General features: G+C 37.9%; 1 protein-coding gene and 1 long non-coding RNA gene across 6 annotated transcripts in view; one reads left to right on the forward strand and one right to left on the reverse strand.

Moving 5' to 3' along the window:
- The window catches only part of LOC123580849 (WD repeat containing planar cell polarity effector), a 387009-nt gene that overhangs the window by 158741 nt on the left and 210856 nt on the right, over window positions 1-17412 (reverse strand). The gene's annotated exons all lie outside the window — the stretch shown is intronic.
- LOC123580852 lies at window positions 8791-16063 on the forward strand. Its single transcript, XR_006703494.1, has 2 exons — window positions 8791-8919; window positions 15997-16063. It is a non-coding gene; the product is annotated as an uncharacterized LOC123580852 (long non-coding RNA).

Raw genomic sequence — 17412 nt, forward strand, 5'->3', positions numbered from 1 at the left:
TTTATGTTAGAAAAACTTATTGGAAATTGCATGTTTTTGAGGTTTTCACAGAACTCATAAATAAAACTTTCTTCTTCCTTTCAGGAGTTATATTTTTGACTTGTATGAATTTTTTCTTGTGGCTACTGGATGATTTTAATTCATTTGTTTAGTATGTTATTTTTAGCCATTTATATTTTTCAAAAAATTATTCATGCTCACTAGATTTTCATGTTTTTTGCACTAATGTATATATAGGCATAACTTGTATTATTGCATTTCACTTTATTGCACATTATAAATACTGCTTTTTTTTTTCCAAAAGTGAAGGTTTTGTGGTAATCCTGCATTAAGTAACTCTATTGGCACCATTTTTTCCAATGGTATTTTCTCACTTTGTGTCACTGTCATAGTTTAGTAATTCTCAAAATATTTCAAGCTTTTTCATTGTTATTGAATTTGTTATGGTGATTTGTGATCAGTGATCTTTGATGCTACTATTATGATTGTTTTGGGGCATCATAAACCATGCCCATATAAGATGGTGAACTTAACTAATGTGTGTGTTCTGACTGCTCCACTGACTATTTCCCCATCTCTTTCCATCTCCTTGTGCCTCCCTATTCCCTGAGACAAAAAAACGTTGAAATTAGGCCAATTAATAGCCCTACAATGACCTCTAAGTAGTTCAAGTAAAAGGAAGACCTGCATGTCTCTCACTTTGCATCAAAGGCTAGAAATGATTAAGCTAAGTGAGGAAGGCACATCAAAAGCCAGGACAGGCTGAAAGCTAGGCCTCTGCACCAAACAGTTAAGTTGTGAATGCAAAGGAAAAGTTCTTGAAGGAAACGAAGAGTACCACTCCAGTGAACTCATGAATGACAAGAAAGCAAAACAGATTTGTTGCTGATATGGAAAAAGTTTTAGTGGTCTGGATAGAAGATCAAACCAGTCAGAATTTCCTTAAGCCAAACCTAATCTAGAGTAAAGCCCTAAATCTCTTCAATTCTTTTAAGGCTCAGAGAGGTAAGGAAGCTACAGAAGGAAAGTGTGAAACTAGCAGAGTTGATTCATGAGGTTTAAGAATCCATCTCCATAACATAAAAGTTCAAGGTGAAGTAGCAAGTGCTGATGTAGAAGCTGCAGCAAGTTATCTAAAAGTTCTAGCTAAGATCATTAATGAAGGTGGCTATATTAAACAACAGATTTTCAATGTAGAAGAAACAGCCTTCTATTGGAAGCAGATGCCATGGAGGACTTTCTTACCTACAGATGTCAATACTGGCTTCAAAGGAGAAGCTGACTGTCTTGTTCGGGGTTAATGCAGCTGGTGACTGTAAGTTGAAACCAGTGCTCATTTGCATTCCAAAAATCCTAGCAGCCCTTAGGAATTAATGTTAATTTACTCTGACTGTATTCTAGAAATGGAAGGACAAAACCTGGATGAAAGCACATTTGTTTACAATATGCTTTACTGATTATTTTAAGCCCACTGTTGAGACCTACTGCTTAGTAAAAAATGATTCCCCTCAAAATATTACTGCTTGTTGACAATGCACCTGGTCATCCAAGAGGTCTGATGGAGATATACAACGAGATTCATATTGTTTTCATGCCTGCTAACACAACATCCATTCTGCAGCCCATGGAGAAAGGAGCAATTTCATCTTTCAAGTTTTATTATTAAAGAAATACATTTCATAGCTGCCATATATAGTGATTCCTCTGATGGATCTGGGCTAAGCAAATTGAAAACTTCCTGGAAATCATTCACCTTTCAAGATGCCATTAAGATCATTCGCAATTCATGGAAAGAGGTCAAAGTACCAACATGAATAGGCATTTGCAAGAAGTTGATTCCAACCCTCATGGATGACTTTGAGGGGTTCAAGACCAGTGGAGGAAATAACTACAGATGAAAGTAATAAGAGGACTAGAATTAGAAGTGGAATCTCAGTTGTGACTGAATTGCTGCAGTCTCATGACAAAATTTGAACCAATGAAGAGCTGCTTCTTATGGATGAGCAAAGAAAGTGGTTTCTTAAGATGAAATCTACTCCTAGTGAAGATGCTGGGAAAACTGTTGAAATGCAAAGTAGGATTTAAAGTATTACATAAACTTAGTCAATAAAGCAGCAGCAAGATTTGAGAGGATTAATTCCAATTTTGGAAGAAGGTCTACTGTGGGTAAAATGTTATCAAACAGCATTACATTTGAAAGAGAAATTGTGAAAGGAAGAGTCCATTGATGCAGCAAACTATTGCTGTCTTATTTTAAGAAATTGCCACAGCCACTCTAACTTTCAGAAACTACCACCTGATCGCCTAGCTGCCATCAACATCAAGACAAGACTCTCCACCAGCAAAAGTATTACAACTCACTGAAAGCTTAGATGATGGTTAGCAATTTTTAGCAATAAAGTATTTTTAAATTAAGGTATGCATATTTTCTTTTATTGTACTATATTCTATTACATACTTAATAGACTACAGTATAGTACAAATATAAGTAGAAATACACTGAGAAGCCAAAAAATTCATTTGACTCACTATATTGCTGTGGTCTGGATTTGAACCTACAGTATCTCCAAAGGATGCCTGTATAATTATCATAATTTTAAAAAGTCTTTTGATCTTTATACTGCTAGGGAGTCACTGCCAAGATACATGAAGTTAAGAAAAAATCAAGTTGCCAAACAATGTGTTTAGTGTGCTACTAAAATAGTAAAACAGGGGCTTAGATGAACATATATGCATATATGGTATTATGTATTTTCCATAAAAGATGGATAAACCATAATGACAACCTAAAGAGGAATGAAAGGAACAATGTGAAGAAAACAGAGAGTGAAGTTAGACTTCACTGAATGTACCATTTTTTAAAATCTAACTTAGAATCATTTTTACATAATTATAAGATAAAATAAAACTTTTAAATTATTCCTGAAATTTCACAATCAAAATTAAGTTAATGAACTTAAGACATCAATTTGGTGGCATAATTACATGAAAAAAGTATTTTCAAATCAGTTTAAAATACAGACATTTATCTCTTATGGCATATCTCTAAAAAAAAAGGAATTGCAATGAAATCTTAGAATGTTTTCATAATTATACTAGTGGGAATCATATTTGTAGAAATATTCTAAAGCCGTTTTCTAGAAATGTTGTATAACAGAGGTCAGCGAAGTACAGCCTGTGAACCAAATCCAACCTACAATCAATTTTTGAAAATTAAGTCTTATTAAAACAGTCATACTCATTTGTTTATGTATTGCTGATGTCTTCTTTCAAGCTACAATGGCAGAATTGAATAATGACAGAGACTATGTGACCTGCAAGGCCAAAATACTTACTGTGTAGCCCTTTATAAAAGAATATTTTGACTACTTTTGTTCTAGCCCTCTCCTCTAGAAAACAATGCCAAACTCAGTAGAAAAAGGTACATTAGCAACAGTCTTAACTCTAGTAACCATTTGCTACTAAAAGAAATAAAAAGAATTCAGAGATATCATTGATAGCAGACTGGGGGCACCTTATCATACAAGAAGGAAAGGAAGATATCAGTATTACTGGGGTCACCTTAATAGTACTCAGTCATCAACTTAAAGGGATTTCTATGACTAAAGATGGTGCAAAAATATTACCATCTGTACATTTTTTTCAATATTTATTTTTGAGAGAGAAAGAGCATGAGGGAGGAGGGGCTGAGAGAGAGGGAAACACAGAATCTGAAGCAGGCTCCAGGCTCTGAGCTGTCAGCACAGAGCCTGATGCAGGGCTCAAGCTCATGAATGGTGAGAGATCATGACGTGAGCCGAAGTCAGACGTTTAACCAACTGAGCCACCCAGGCGCCCCACCATCTGTACATTCTTTAAAGGAATAAAACAAATTCCCACACTCAGTAACAAAATTCGTGAACTCCAGCTACTAATGACGATATACTAGATATGAGAAATACTAAGAAAATGTGACGCTAACGAAGAGAAAAATCGGTCACTTGGGAGTGGACATAGAAATGGCAGAGATAATGGAATTAGCAAAAATAACTTTAAAACAGACATATACATATGCACACATTTACTGAGAGACATATACATTTAAGGGAAAACACAAAGAAAGATTAAATGATATTTTAAAAAACCAAATGGAACTAGAAATTTAAAATATAGTATCTAAAATGAAAAGTTCACTGGAAAGGAGTAAACAAATCAGACACTAAAGAATAAAAGATCGGTGGTGAGAGGAGCCAAGATGGCATAACAGCATGGAAGTTTTTTTTGGGTCTCGAGTCCATGAAATACAGCCAGATCAACACTTAACCATCCTGCACACCTAGAAAACTGATTTGAGGATCAACACAACAATCTGCACAACCTGCACCACAGAACCCAGCAGGTACACAGCACAGAGATATGAAATGGGGGAGACAAGCCATGGAAGGAATGGAGCTGTTTTTGCTTGTGGAGAGAGGATGGAGATGGGGGGAGAGCACAGGAAAAGCACCCCCCCCCCCCCGAAAGTGGAAAAGTGGAAACAGCCACAGGGACTGAACTAAAAAGGGAGAAAGGAGAGGGTTTAAATTCCATTAAGACTCTACAAACAGGGCGGGGAGCACAGAGTCTGAAAGTCTTCAGCTCAATACCTGGCAGTGTTCTGGTGGGAAGGGTGAATTCCCCAGGAGCAGAGTGGGGTCTGGGAGGTCCTCGGGCCACATGGGGAGAAGCAGTTCCAATGCTGTAAGGACATTGGTAGAAGTTGTGTGGTCACCTGGTCCCAGCAGACCCCAGAGAACAACCACATTCGCTGGTGCTGGAATAAGGTCGTTAGGGTGAAGCTTGGTGCCAGGTGTGTATTGTGATTTCCCATAATCCCTGAAACGCTGCTGCTACATGGTTGTGTGAACTTTTTCTGGGCTGGGCTGGCACCCAGCTGCAATCTCTGGGCATCGGTAGCAGCACAGTTCCACGAATGTTTCTGGGTGTGGCCAGCACCCAGCCATTGCTCGGTGAGACCCTCCTCCAGGGGATCTGAGCGGGTCAAAGCCGCAGTCCCTCAGAAGTGAGGGGTTGGGAAACACAGCCGCATCTGAGATAAAACTCAGGAGGGAGGTGCTCCCTGGCTACCTGACAGCTTGGTGACAGTGTAAAAGCAGGGAGTGGACAGAAGTTGGAGACAAAGGATGGGTGCGTGATTGCTGGTCCGGGAGAGCAGACTTCCAATACTAGAGACTGGGCAGCTGGGTGACGCCATTTTTACCCCTTCCGCACATGCGCATACCCACCTACAAGTGCCACAACAATCTACCACAGTAAGCTAGGCAATACCATCTAGTGGAGAACGGATCTGTTACACTAAGCCCCGCTCAACTGGGCCAACCTCGCTCTTTAGGAACACAACAAATCTCTCCACCTGCTTAGTTTACAGACTAAAGTGCTTCACAGTTTGACTTCTAGGGAAAAATGATATGAATTCAATTGTATTTCAGTCTGTTCACTGGTCCATCTATTCAATTTTCTCTTTTTTGTTTCTTTTCTTTCTTGAATAGGGAAAGAAAAAATTTACTTTTATTAAAATGTTTTTTCTACTATATTTTTTACTTTTTTTGTAAATGTTTCAAATTATAATTTACTTCCATCATTTCATTTTATTCTATTTCATTGTATTCATTTTCTCAAATTTTCAAACGTTTCTTTTTTCTTGTTTTTTTTTCTTTTTAATTTTTTCTTTGTTTTCCCCTCCATTTCTCCTCTCATCTATCACTCTCCTTTCAATACCAGACCAAGACAACCTATTCTAGCATCATTTATTTGATTTTGTGTGTGTGTGTGCCTGTGTTATTTTTAATTTTATTTTTTTCCCTTATTAATTCCTTTTCTTCCTTCAAAATGATGTAACGAAGGAATTCACCAAAAAGAAAGACAACACAGGGGCTTAACACAGATACAAGCAAGATGTCTGAACCAGAATTTAGAATCACGATAATAAGAATACTAGCTGAGGTCAAAAATAGATTAGAATCCCTTTCTTTACAGATAAAAGAAGTAAAAGCTAGTCAGAATGAAATAAAAAATGCTATCACTGAGATGCAATCTTGAATGGATGCCACAGAGACAAGGATGGTGAGGCAGAGCAGTGTATCAGCGATATAGAGGACAAACTTATGGAGAACAATGAAGCAGAAAAAAAGAGAGACACTAAGGCAAAAGAACACGATTTAAGAATTAGAGAAATCAGTGAGTAATTAAAAGGGAACAACATCAGAATCATAAGGGTCCCAGAAGAAGAGAGAGAAAAAGGGGTAGAAGGGTTATGTGAGGAAATCATAGCAGAAAACTTTCCTAACCTGGGGAAAGACACAGACATCAAAATCCAGGAAGCACAGAGGACTCCGATAAGATTCAACAAAAACAAACCATCAACAAGGCATATCATAGTCAAATTCACAAAATATTCAGGCAAGGAAAGAATCATGAAAGCAGCAAGGGAAAAAAAGTCCTTTACCTACAAGGGAAGACAGATCAGGTTTGCAGCAGACGTATCCACAGGTATGTGACAGGACAGAAAGGAGTGGCAGGATATATTCAATGTGCTAAATTGGAAAAATATGCAGCCAAGAATTCTTTATCCAGCAAGGCTGTCATTCAAAATAGAAGGAGAGATTAAAAGTTTCCCAAACAAAAATTAAAAGAGTTTGTGACCACTAAACCAGCCCTGCAAGAAATTTGAAAGGGGACTCTCTGAGGGGAGAAAAGATGGGAAAAAAAAAAGACCAAAAGCAACAAAGACTAGAAAGGACCAAAGAACACCACCAGAAGCGCCAACTCTACAAGAAACATAATGGCAATAAACTCTTATCTTTCAGTACTCACTCTAAACGTCAATGGACTAAATGCTCCAATCAAAAGACATAGTGTAACAGAATGAATAAGAAAACAAGATCTGTCTATATTCTGTTTACAAGAGACCCACTTTAGACCTAAAGACATCTTCAGATTGAAAGTAAGAAATGGAGAACTGTCTATCATACTAATGATTGCCAAAAGAAAGCCAGAGTAGCCATACTTAAGACAATCTAGACTTTAAAATAAAGATTGTAACAAGAGACGAAGAAGGACATTATATCATAATTAAGGGGTCTATCCACCAAGAAGACCTAACCATTGTAAACATTTATGCTCCAAATGTGCAGCACCCAAATATATAAATCAATTAATCACAAACATAAAGACTCAACAAGCCCTCAACAAGTACAAAAAGATAGAGATCATACCGTGCATACTGTCAGACCACAATGCTATGAAACTAGAAAACAACCACAAGAAAAAATTTGGAAAGGTAAGAAATACCTGGAGACTAAAGACCATCCTACTAAAGAATTAATGGGCTAACCAAGAAGTTAAAGAGGAAATTAAAAAGTACATGGAAGCCAGTGAAAATGACAACACAGCACCCTAAAACCTCTGGGATGCGGCAAAGGTGGTCATAAGAGGAAACTATATAGCAATCCAGGCCTTCCTAAAGAAGGAAGAAAGGTCTCAGACACATAACCTAACCTTACACCTTAAAGAGCTGGAAAAAGAACAGCAAATTAATCCCCAAACCAGCAGAAGACAGGAAATTATAAAGATTAGAGCAGAAATCAATGCTATTGAAACAAAAAACAAAAAACCAACAGTAGATAGATCAATGAAACCAGAAGCTGGTTCTTTGAAAGAATTAACAAAAGTAATAAACCACTAGTCAGTTTGATCAAAAAGAAAAAAGAAAAGGACTCAAAAAAACAAAATCAAGAATGAAAGAGGAGAGATCACAACCAACACAGTAGAAATAAAAATAATAAGAGAATATTATGAGCAATTATATGCCAATAAAATGGGCAATCTGGAAGAAATGGACAAATTCCTAGAAACATATACACTACCAAAACGGAAACAGGAAGAAATAGAAAATTTGAACAGACCCATAACCAGTAAAGAAATTGAATTAGTAATAAAAAAAAATCTCCCAAAAAACAGAGTCCAAGGCCAGATGAACTTCCAGAGGAATTGTACCAAACATTTAAGGAAGAATTAACACCTATTCTCTTGGAGCTGTTCCAAAAAATAGAAATGGAAGGAAAACTTCCAAACTCTTTCTATGAAGCCAGCATTACCTTGATTCCAAAACCAGACAAAGACCTCACAAAAAAAAGGAGAACTAGAGACCAATTTCCTTGATGAACATGGATGCAAAAATCCTCAACAAGGTATTAGCCAACCGGATCCAACAATACATTAAACAAATTATTTACTACGACCAAGTGGGATTTATACCTGGGATGACAGGATGGTTCAATATCCGCCAAATAATCAGTGTGACTCATCACATCAATAAAAGAAAGGACAAGAACCATATGATCCTCTCAATAGTTGCAGAGAAAGCATTTGACAAAATATAGCATCCTTTCTTGATAAAAACCTGTAAGAAAGAAGGGATAGAAGGATCATACCTTGAGATTATAAAAGCTGTGTATGAAAGACCCAATATTAATATGATCCTCAATGGGGAAAAACAGAGCTTTCCCACTAAGGTCAGGAACAAGACAAGGATGTCCACTCTCGCCACTGTTATTCAACATAGTATTGGAAGTCTTAGTCTCAGCAATCAGACAACACAAAGAAATAAAAGGCATCCAAATCAGCCAAGAGGAGGTCAAACTTTCACTCTTCATAGATGACATGATACTCTACATGAAAAACCCAAAAGATTCCACCAAAAAACTGCTAGAACTTATCCATGAATTCAGCAAAGTGGCAGGATATAAAATCAACGCACAGAAATTGGATGCATCCTATACACCCAATTGTGAAGTAACATAAAGAGAAATCAATGAATCAATCCCATTTACAACTGCACCAAAAACCATAAAATACCTAGGAATAAATGTAACCAAAGAGGTGAAAAATCTATACACTGAAAACTATAGAAAGCTGATGAAAGAAACTGAAGAAGACACAAACATGGAAAAATATTCCATGCTCCTGGATAGGAAGAACAAATTTAAAATGTCAATACTACCCAAAGCAATCTACACATTCAATGCAATCCCTTATCAAAATAACACCAGCATTCTTCACAGAGCTAGAACAAACAATCCTAAAATTTGTATAGAATCAGAAAAGACCCCACATAGCCAAAGCAATCTTGAAAAAGAAAACCAAAGCAGGAGGTATCACAATCCTGGACTTCAAGCTGTATTACAACGTTGTAATAATCAAGACAGTATGGTACTGGCACAAGAACAGACACTCAGATCAATGGAACAGAATACAGAACCCAGAAATGGACCCACAAACCTATGGCCAACTAATCTTTGACAAGGCAGGAAAGAACATCCAATGGAATAAAGACAGTCTCTTCAACAAGTGGTGCTGGGAAAACTGAACAGCAACATGCAGAAAAATGAACCTGGACCACTTTCTTACACCATACACAAAAATAAACTCAAAATGGATGAAAGACCTAAATGTAAGAGAGGAAGCCATGAAAATCCTCGAGGATAAAGCAGGCAAAAACCTCTCTGACCTTGGCCACAGCAACTTCTTATGGAACATGTCTCCGGAGGCAAGGGAAACAAAAGCAAAAATGAACTATTGGGACCTCATCAAAAAGAAAGCTTCTGCACAGTGAAGGAAACAATCATCAAATCAAAAAGGCAACCAAGAGAAAGGGAGAAGATATTTGTAAATGACATATCAGATAAAGGGTGAGTATCTAAAATCTATAAAGAACTTATCAAACTCAACACCCAATAAACAAACAATCCAGTGAAGAAATGGGCAAAAGATGTGAATGGACACTTCTCCAAAGAAGACATCCAGATGGCCAACCACCAGATGAAAAAATGCTGAACATCCCTCATCATCAGGGAAATACAAATCAAAACCACGATGAGATACCCCCTCACACCTGTCAAAATGGCTAACATTAACAACTCAGGCAACAACAGATGTTGGTGAGGATGAGGAGAAAGGGGATCTCTTTTGCACTGCTGGTGGGAATGCAAACTGGTGCAGCCAATCTGGAAAACAGTATGGAGGTTCCTCAAAAAATTAAAAATAGGACTACTCTACAACCCAGCAATTGTACTACTAGGTATTTATCCAAGGGATAGAGGCATGCTGTTTTGAAGGAGCACATGCACCCCAATGTTTATAGCAGCACTATCAACAATAGCCAAAGTATGGGAAGAGCCATTCCATTGACAGATGAATGGATAAAGAAGTGGTATATACATATATAATGGAGTATTACTGGGCAATCAAAAAGAATGAAATCTTGCCATTTGCAACTATGTGGATAGAACAAGAGGGTATTATGCTAAGGGAAATTAGAAAAGACAAATATCATATGACTTCACTCATATGAGGACTTTAAGATACAAAACAGATGAACATAAGGGAAGTGAAGCAAAAACAATATAAAAATAGGGAGTTGGACAAAAACATAAGGGACCCTTAAATATGGAGTACAAACAGAGAGTTACTGGAGGGGTTGTGGGAGGGCGGATGGGTTAAATGGGTAAGGGGCATTAAGGAATCTACTCCTGAAATCAAATAGTATATGTTACACTATATACTAATTTACTTGGATATAAATTTAAAAAATAAATTAAATAAAAATTTAAAAAATAATAAATAATAAAAGATCAGTGAACTTAAACAATAAAAACAATCCAACATTAAGCACACAGAGAAAAAAACACTGAAAAGAAAATGAATGGAGCCAGAGGACAAGTTCAAGCAGAGTAATTTAAATACAGAGAGGGAATAAATACTGAAAATAATGGGCAGAGCTTTAGTGGCCAGTGAATAATATTAAGTAGTATAACATAAATGTAATTGGTTCCCAGAAAGAACAGAGAGAAGGTGGGAAAACACTTATAAGGGCTGGAGGAGGAATTAAGATGGTGGAGAAGTAGGGGGACCCAGGCCTTTCATTGTCCCTCAAACACAGCTGTTTTGAGGCCAGATTACTTGGAACACCCAGGAAATCAATCTGCAGAGTGGCAGAAGGATCTTAATAGTTGGAGGGAGACATCTTGGTAGGTGCAAGGTGCGTGGATGTGAATTGGGGGAGAGAAAAATGGCAGTTCCACACTGGAGAAGGAACCTTTTTGTGAAGAGACAAAATGGAGGGAAAGAGAGAGGGGTTGAGTTAGTGCAGCATTGAGTTACCACATGAGGAAAACCTCTCTGGACCATGGACTGGGGAGTGAGAAGTACTCAGTGTCCAAGTTTTGTTTTTGTTTGTTTGTTTGTTTGTTTTGCAAACAGCTTTTCGAGTTCAAACTGTGAGGTTTTGAATGTGTGCGACTTTCCAGAGCAGAGCTGTGGAGTGTGATTCTGGGGAGGAGGGTGCTGGCCCAGAGTGCATAGCAAGGTGTAGAGATCTCCAGGATGCACTGGGAGAGAACAGTCCCCTTCCTGGAGTACTTCTGGAAAAGGGCTTATTGCCTCCCCAGTATAAAAGACCCTGCAGGGACCAGCCAAAGGCCTTTCAACAGCAGGGTAGAGAGGCTCTACTCTGGACAAGGGAAGCATTTCCACGTGGTGCCAGTTCCTTTAAGACTTTGGGTTTTGAATCCCAGCTGCATGCCAAATAAGGCCAAAGAGTTGTGGCGCAGCGCAAGATGACTGCCCTTGCTATACTGTATAGCTGCTATACTATATAGCCCTTGCTATACTGTGAGGGCTGCCTGAACAGCAGGGGTTGAGATCCCTGGTCTGGGGACAAGAGATTGAGGTAGTAGCATCCCCCCCCCCGACCCCCCTGCCAACACCAATCTGGTAGGACTTCAGAGAGCAACACACCAGCCCCCAGTTGGAGGCAGGACCCTCTTACCCCAAACCTTGCCCCTCTGTCCCTGTCAACTGCTTATTTACTGGGGCAAGACTGACTCTGAGCCAACAAAGCCTGCCTCTCCTCCAGAACAGCACAGCCAGTACCCCCCCATCCCCACCATACACCAACAGACAGCTCTTTTTTCTTTTTCTTCCTTCTTCTATTTTAATTTTGGGAATCAGGCTCTTAGTTCCTTGTTTGTAGAAGGGTTTTATTTTTTCATTTCCTTTTCTCTTTTTTTTGGATCTGGCTTTTTAATTCTTTTCTTTTTCCCTCTTATTTATCTTCTTCTGCTTTCCCCTTCCCCTTTTTTTCTTCCTTTTTCTTTGGAATCAGTCTTATAGTATTCTGATTCTGTTTGGGGTTTTTTGTTCCCTTTCCTTTTATTGGGATGAGGCTCTCCCCACTGCTTATTTCTTCCAGGGTTACTTCAAACACATCAAAGCACATCTAGTTAGGGGATCAAACATTCCACCACTGCAAGCACGGTAGTGCTCTCCAAATGACTGACAAGAGGGAAAAGAGCAGTCAAAATCCAACAGCAGAGTGCACACAGCACACACCAGAAACAGTTCCTGGAGTGCCAGGCCCTGGACAGTGTATGACTCCTTTTTTATACAGCAGTACTCGCAGGTGGAGGAAACATAACAAGCTTTTAAGACATGAAAAAGACAGAAGCTTAGCCAAAATTACAAGACAGAGGAATTCTCTCCAAAAGAATGGTCAAGAATAAATCACAGCCAGGACCTTGCTCAGAACAGATATAAGCAATTTATCTGAACAAGAATTTAGAACAACAGTCATAAGACTACTAGCTGGGCTTGAAAAAAGCATAGAAGACACCAGAGAAACACTTTCTACAGAGATCTAAGACCTAAGAAATAGTTCAGATGAATTTTAAAATGCTATAACTGAGATGGGAAACAAACTGGAAAAAGTGACAGGATTGAAAAAGCAGAGGAGAGATTAGGTGAAATAGAATATAAAAGTATGGAAAATAATGACACTGAAAAAAGAGGGAAAGGAAAGTACTAGATCATAAGGGGAGACAGAGAGAATGAAGTGATTCCATAAAATGAAACAGTATCTGTATCATAGGAATCCCAGAAGAAGCACAGAAAAAAGGGGCAGAAGGTTTATTTGAACAAGTTATAGCTGAAAACTTCCTTAATATGGGGAAGGAAACAGGCATTAAAGTCCAAGAGGCACAAAGAACACCCCTCAAAATCAAAAAATGGGACACCACCACGACATATCGTTGTGAAACTTGCAAAAAAACAAATATAACAAGAAAATTCTGAAAGTAGCTAGGGACAAAAGGCCCTTAACCTACAAGGGCAGACATTAAGGATAGCAGCAAACGTGTCCACTGAAACTTGGCAGGCCAGAAGAGTGGCAGGAAATACTCAATGTGATGAATAGGAAAAATATACAGCCAAGTATCCTTTATCTAGCAAGGCTGTCATTTAGAAGGAGAGATAAAGTGCTTCCCAGAAAAACAAAAACTAAAGGAGTTCATGACCACTAAACCAACCCTGCAAGAAATTTTAAGGGGGAATCTCTGAGTGGAGGAAAAAAAAAAAACAAACCAAAGGAACAAAGACTACAAAGGTCCAGAGAACATCACCAGAAACACCAACTCTACAGATAACACAATGGCACTAAGTTCCTATCTTTCAGTAATTGCTCTGAGTGTAAATGGACTAAATGCTCCAATCAAAAGACACAGGGTATCAGAATGGATAAAAAAAAAGATCCATGTATATGTTGCCTACAAGAGCCTCATTTTAGACCTAATGACACCTTCAGATTGAAAGTCAGGGGATGGAGGACCGTCTATCATACTAATGGAAGTCAAAAGAAAGCCGGAGTAGCCATAGATCAATCAGACAAACTAAATTTTAAAACAGAGACTCTAACAAGAGATGAGGAAGGGCATTATATCATAATTGAGGGGTCTATCCATCAAGAAGACCTAACAATTGTAAATATTTATGCCCCAAACTCGATAACACCCAAATAAATAAATCATTCACAAACATAAACACGTTGATAACAATTCCATAATAGGGAACTTTAATACCCCACTTACAACAATGGAAGATAATCTAAGCAGAAAATCAACAAGAAATCAATGGCTTTAAAAAATGTTCATTTATTTATTTTTGAGAGAGAGAATTAGAGAGCAAGCAGGGGAGAGGCAGAGAAAGAGACAAACAGAATCCTAAGCAGGCTCTGCACTGTGCACAGAACCCAATGCGGGGCTTGAACTCATGAAGTGTGAGATCATGACCTGAGCCAAAACTAGGAGTTGGATGTTCAACCAACCAAGCCACCCAGGCATCTCTGGAAACAATGGCTTTGAATGACACACTGGACCAGATGGACTTAACAGATATATTAAGAACATTTCATCCTAAAGCAGCAGAATACACATTCTTCTTGAGTGCACATGGAGCATTCTCCTGAATAGACCACATACTGGGTCACAAATCAGCCCTCGACAGGTAGAAAAAGATCAAGATCATGCATATTTTCAGGTCACAATGCTATGAAATTTAAAATCAACCACTAGAAAAAATTTGTAAAGCCCTCAAATACATGGAGGTTAAAGAACATCCTACTAAAGGACAAATAACTTAACCAGGAAATTAAAGAAGGGGAAAAAAATACATGGAAGCAAATGAAAAGGAAAACACAACAGTCCAAATCCTTTGAGATGCAGCAAAGGCAGTCCTAACAGGAAAGCATACTGCAACTCATGCCTATCTCAAGAAGTAAGAAAGGTCCCAAATATACATCCTAAACCTACCCCTAAAGCCGCTAGAAAAGGAGTAGCAAATAAAGCCTAATGCTAGCCCAAGAAGGGAAATAATAAAGATAAGAGCAGAAATAAATGATATAGAATTCAAAAAAAAAATAACAAATCAATGAAACTAAATGCTGATTCTTTGAAAGAATAAACAAAATTGATAAACTCCTAGCCAGACTTTCCAAAAGAAAAGAGAGAGGACCAAAATAGGTAAGATCATGAATGAAAGAGGAGAAGTCACAACCAACACACAGAAATACAATTAAAAAGAAATACTTATATGCCAACAAACTGGGCAATCTGGAAGAAATGGAAAAATTCTTAGAAACTTACACATTACCAAAACTCAAGTAGCAAGAAATAGAAAATTTGAACACACCCATAATCAGCAAAGAAACGGAATCAGTTTCCACCAAATATATCCCAACAAACAAGAGTCCTGGGCCAGATGGCTTCCCAGAGAATTCTACCAGAAACTTAAAGAATTAATACCTATTTTTCTCAAACTGTTACAGAAAATAGAAATGGAAGGACAGCTTTCTTTGATTCCAAAACCATACAAAGACCTCACTAAAAAGGAGAAGTACAGCCCAATATTCCTGATGAATCTGGATGTAAAAATTTTAAAGAAGATACTAGTAAATCGAATTCAACAGTACACTAAAAGAATTACTCATCATGATTACATGGGATTTATTCCTGGGCTACAGAGCTGGTTCAATATTCATAAATTAACATGATACACTACACTAATAAAAGCAAGGATAAGAACCATATGGTCCTCTCAATTGATGCAGAAAAAGCAATTAACAAAATATAGTATCCTTTCTAGATAAAAACCCTCAAGAAACTAGCAATAGAAGGAACATTCCTCAACATTGTAACGGCCATATATAAAAGACCCACAGCTAATATCATCCTCAGTGGGGAAAAGCTGAGAGCTTTCCCCCTAAGGCCAGGGACACAGTCGGGATGTCCACTATCACCACTCTTGTCTACATAGTACTGAAACTCCTAGCCTCAGCAATAAGACAACAAAAAGAAAAAAAGACATCAAAATTGGCAAAGAAGAAGTCAAATTTTCACTCTTCACAGACTTCATGATACTCTACATGGAAAACACAAAAGACACCACCGAAAAACTGCTAGAAATGGTATGTGAATTCAGCAAAGTCTCAGGATATAATACCAATGTACAGAAATCAGTTGCACTTCTATACACCAATAATGAAGCAGCAGAAAGGGAAATCAAGGAATCAATCCCATTTATAATTGCCCCCCAAAAACATGATACCTAGGAATAAACCTAACCAAAAAGGCAAAAGATCTGTAGGCTGACAAGTATAAAATGCTTATGAAAGAAATTGAAGAAGACATAAAAAATGGAAAAACATTCCATCCTCCTGGATAGGAAGAACAAATATTGTTGAAGTGTTATTACTACCCAAAGCAATCTACACATTCAATGCAATCCCTATCAAAATAATACCAGCATTCTTCACAGAGCTAGCACAAACAATCCTTAAATTTGTATGGAACCAGAAAAGACCATGAATAACTAAAGCAATCTTGAAAAAGGAAACCAAAGCTGCAGGCATCACAATTCCGGATTTCAAGCTATACTACAAAGCTGTAATCATCAACACAGTATGGTATTGGCACAAAAACAGACACACAGATCAATGGAACAGAAGAGAGAACCCAGAAATGGACCCACAAAACAAATATACAGCCAATTAATCCTTGACTAAGCAGGAAAGAGTATCCAATGGAAAAAGACAGTCTCTTCAGCAAATGGTGCTGAGAAAACTGGACAGTGACATTCACAAGAATGAAAGTGGACCACTTTCTTACACCTTTCAGAGAAATAAATTCAAAATGGATGAAAGACCTAAATGTGAGACAGGAAACCATTAAAACCCTACAGGAGAAAACAGGCAGCAAACTCTTTGACGTTGGCCACAGCAACTTCTTACTAGACAGTCTCTGGGGGGCAAGGGAAACAAAAGCAAAAATGAACTATTGGGACCTCATCAAAATACAAAACTGCACAGCGAAGGAAACAATCAACAAAACTAAAAGACAACTGATGAAATGGGAAAAGATATTTGAAAATGACATATCAGATAAAGAGTTAGTATCCAAAATCTTTAAAGAACTTACCAAACTCAACACCCAAAAACAATCCCATTAAGAAATGTGCAGAAGACATGACTGGACACTTTTGTAAAGAAGACATCCAGATGGTAATGGGCACCTGAAAACATCCTCAACATCACTCATCATCAGAGAAATACAAATCAAAAGCACAATGAAATACCACCTCACACCTGTTAAAATGGCTAAAATTAACAACTCAGGAAACAACAGATGTTGGTGAGGATGTGGAGAAAGAGGAACCCTTTTACACTGTTGGTGGGAATGCAAACTGTTCCATCCACCCTGGAGAATAATATGGAGGTTCCTCAAAAAATTAAAAATAGAACTACTCTATGGCCCTGAAATTTTACTAATAGGTATTTAAAAGGATACAAAAATGCTGATTTGAAGGGGCACATATATCCCAATGTTTATTAGCATTGCTATCAACAAGAGCCAAATTATGCAAAGAGCCCAAATGTCCATTGACTGATGAATGGCTAAAAAAAAATGTGGTGTATGTGTATATATATTTTACACACACACACACACACACACACACACACACACACACAGGAATATTAGCAATAAAAAA

This window comes from Leopardus geoffroyi, chromosome A3 (assembly GCF_018350155.1).
Source record: "Leopardus geoffroyi isolate Oge1 chromosome A3, O.geoffroyi_Oge1_pat1.0, whole genome shotgun sequence".
NCBI lineage: Eukaryota > Metazoa > Chordata > Mammalia > Carnivora > Felidae > Leopardus > Leopardus geoffroyi.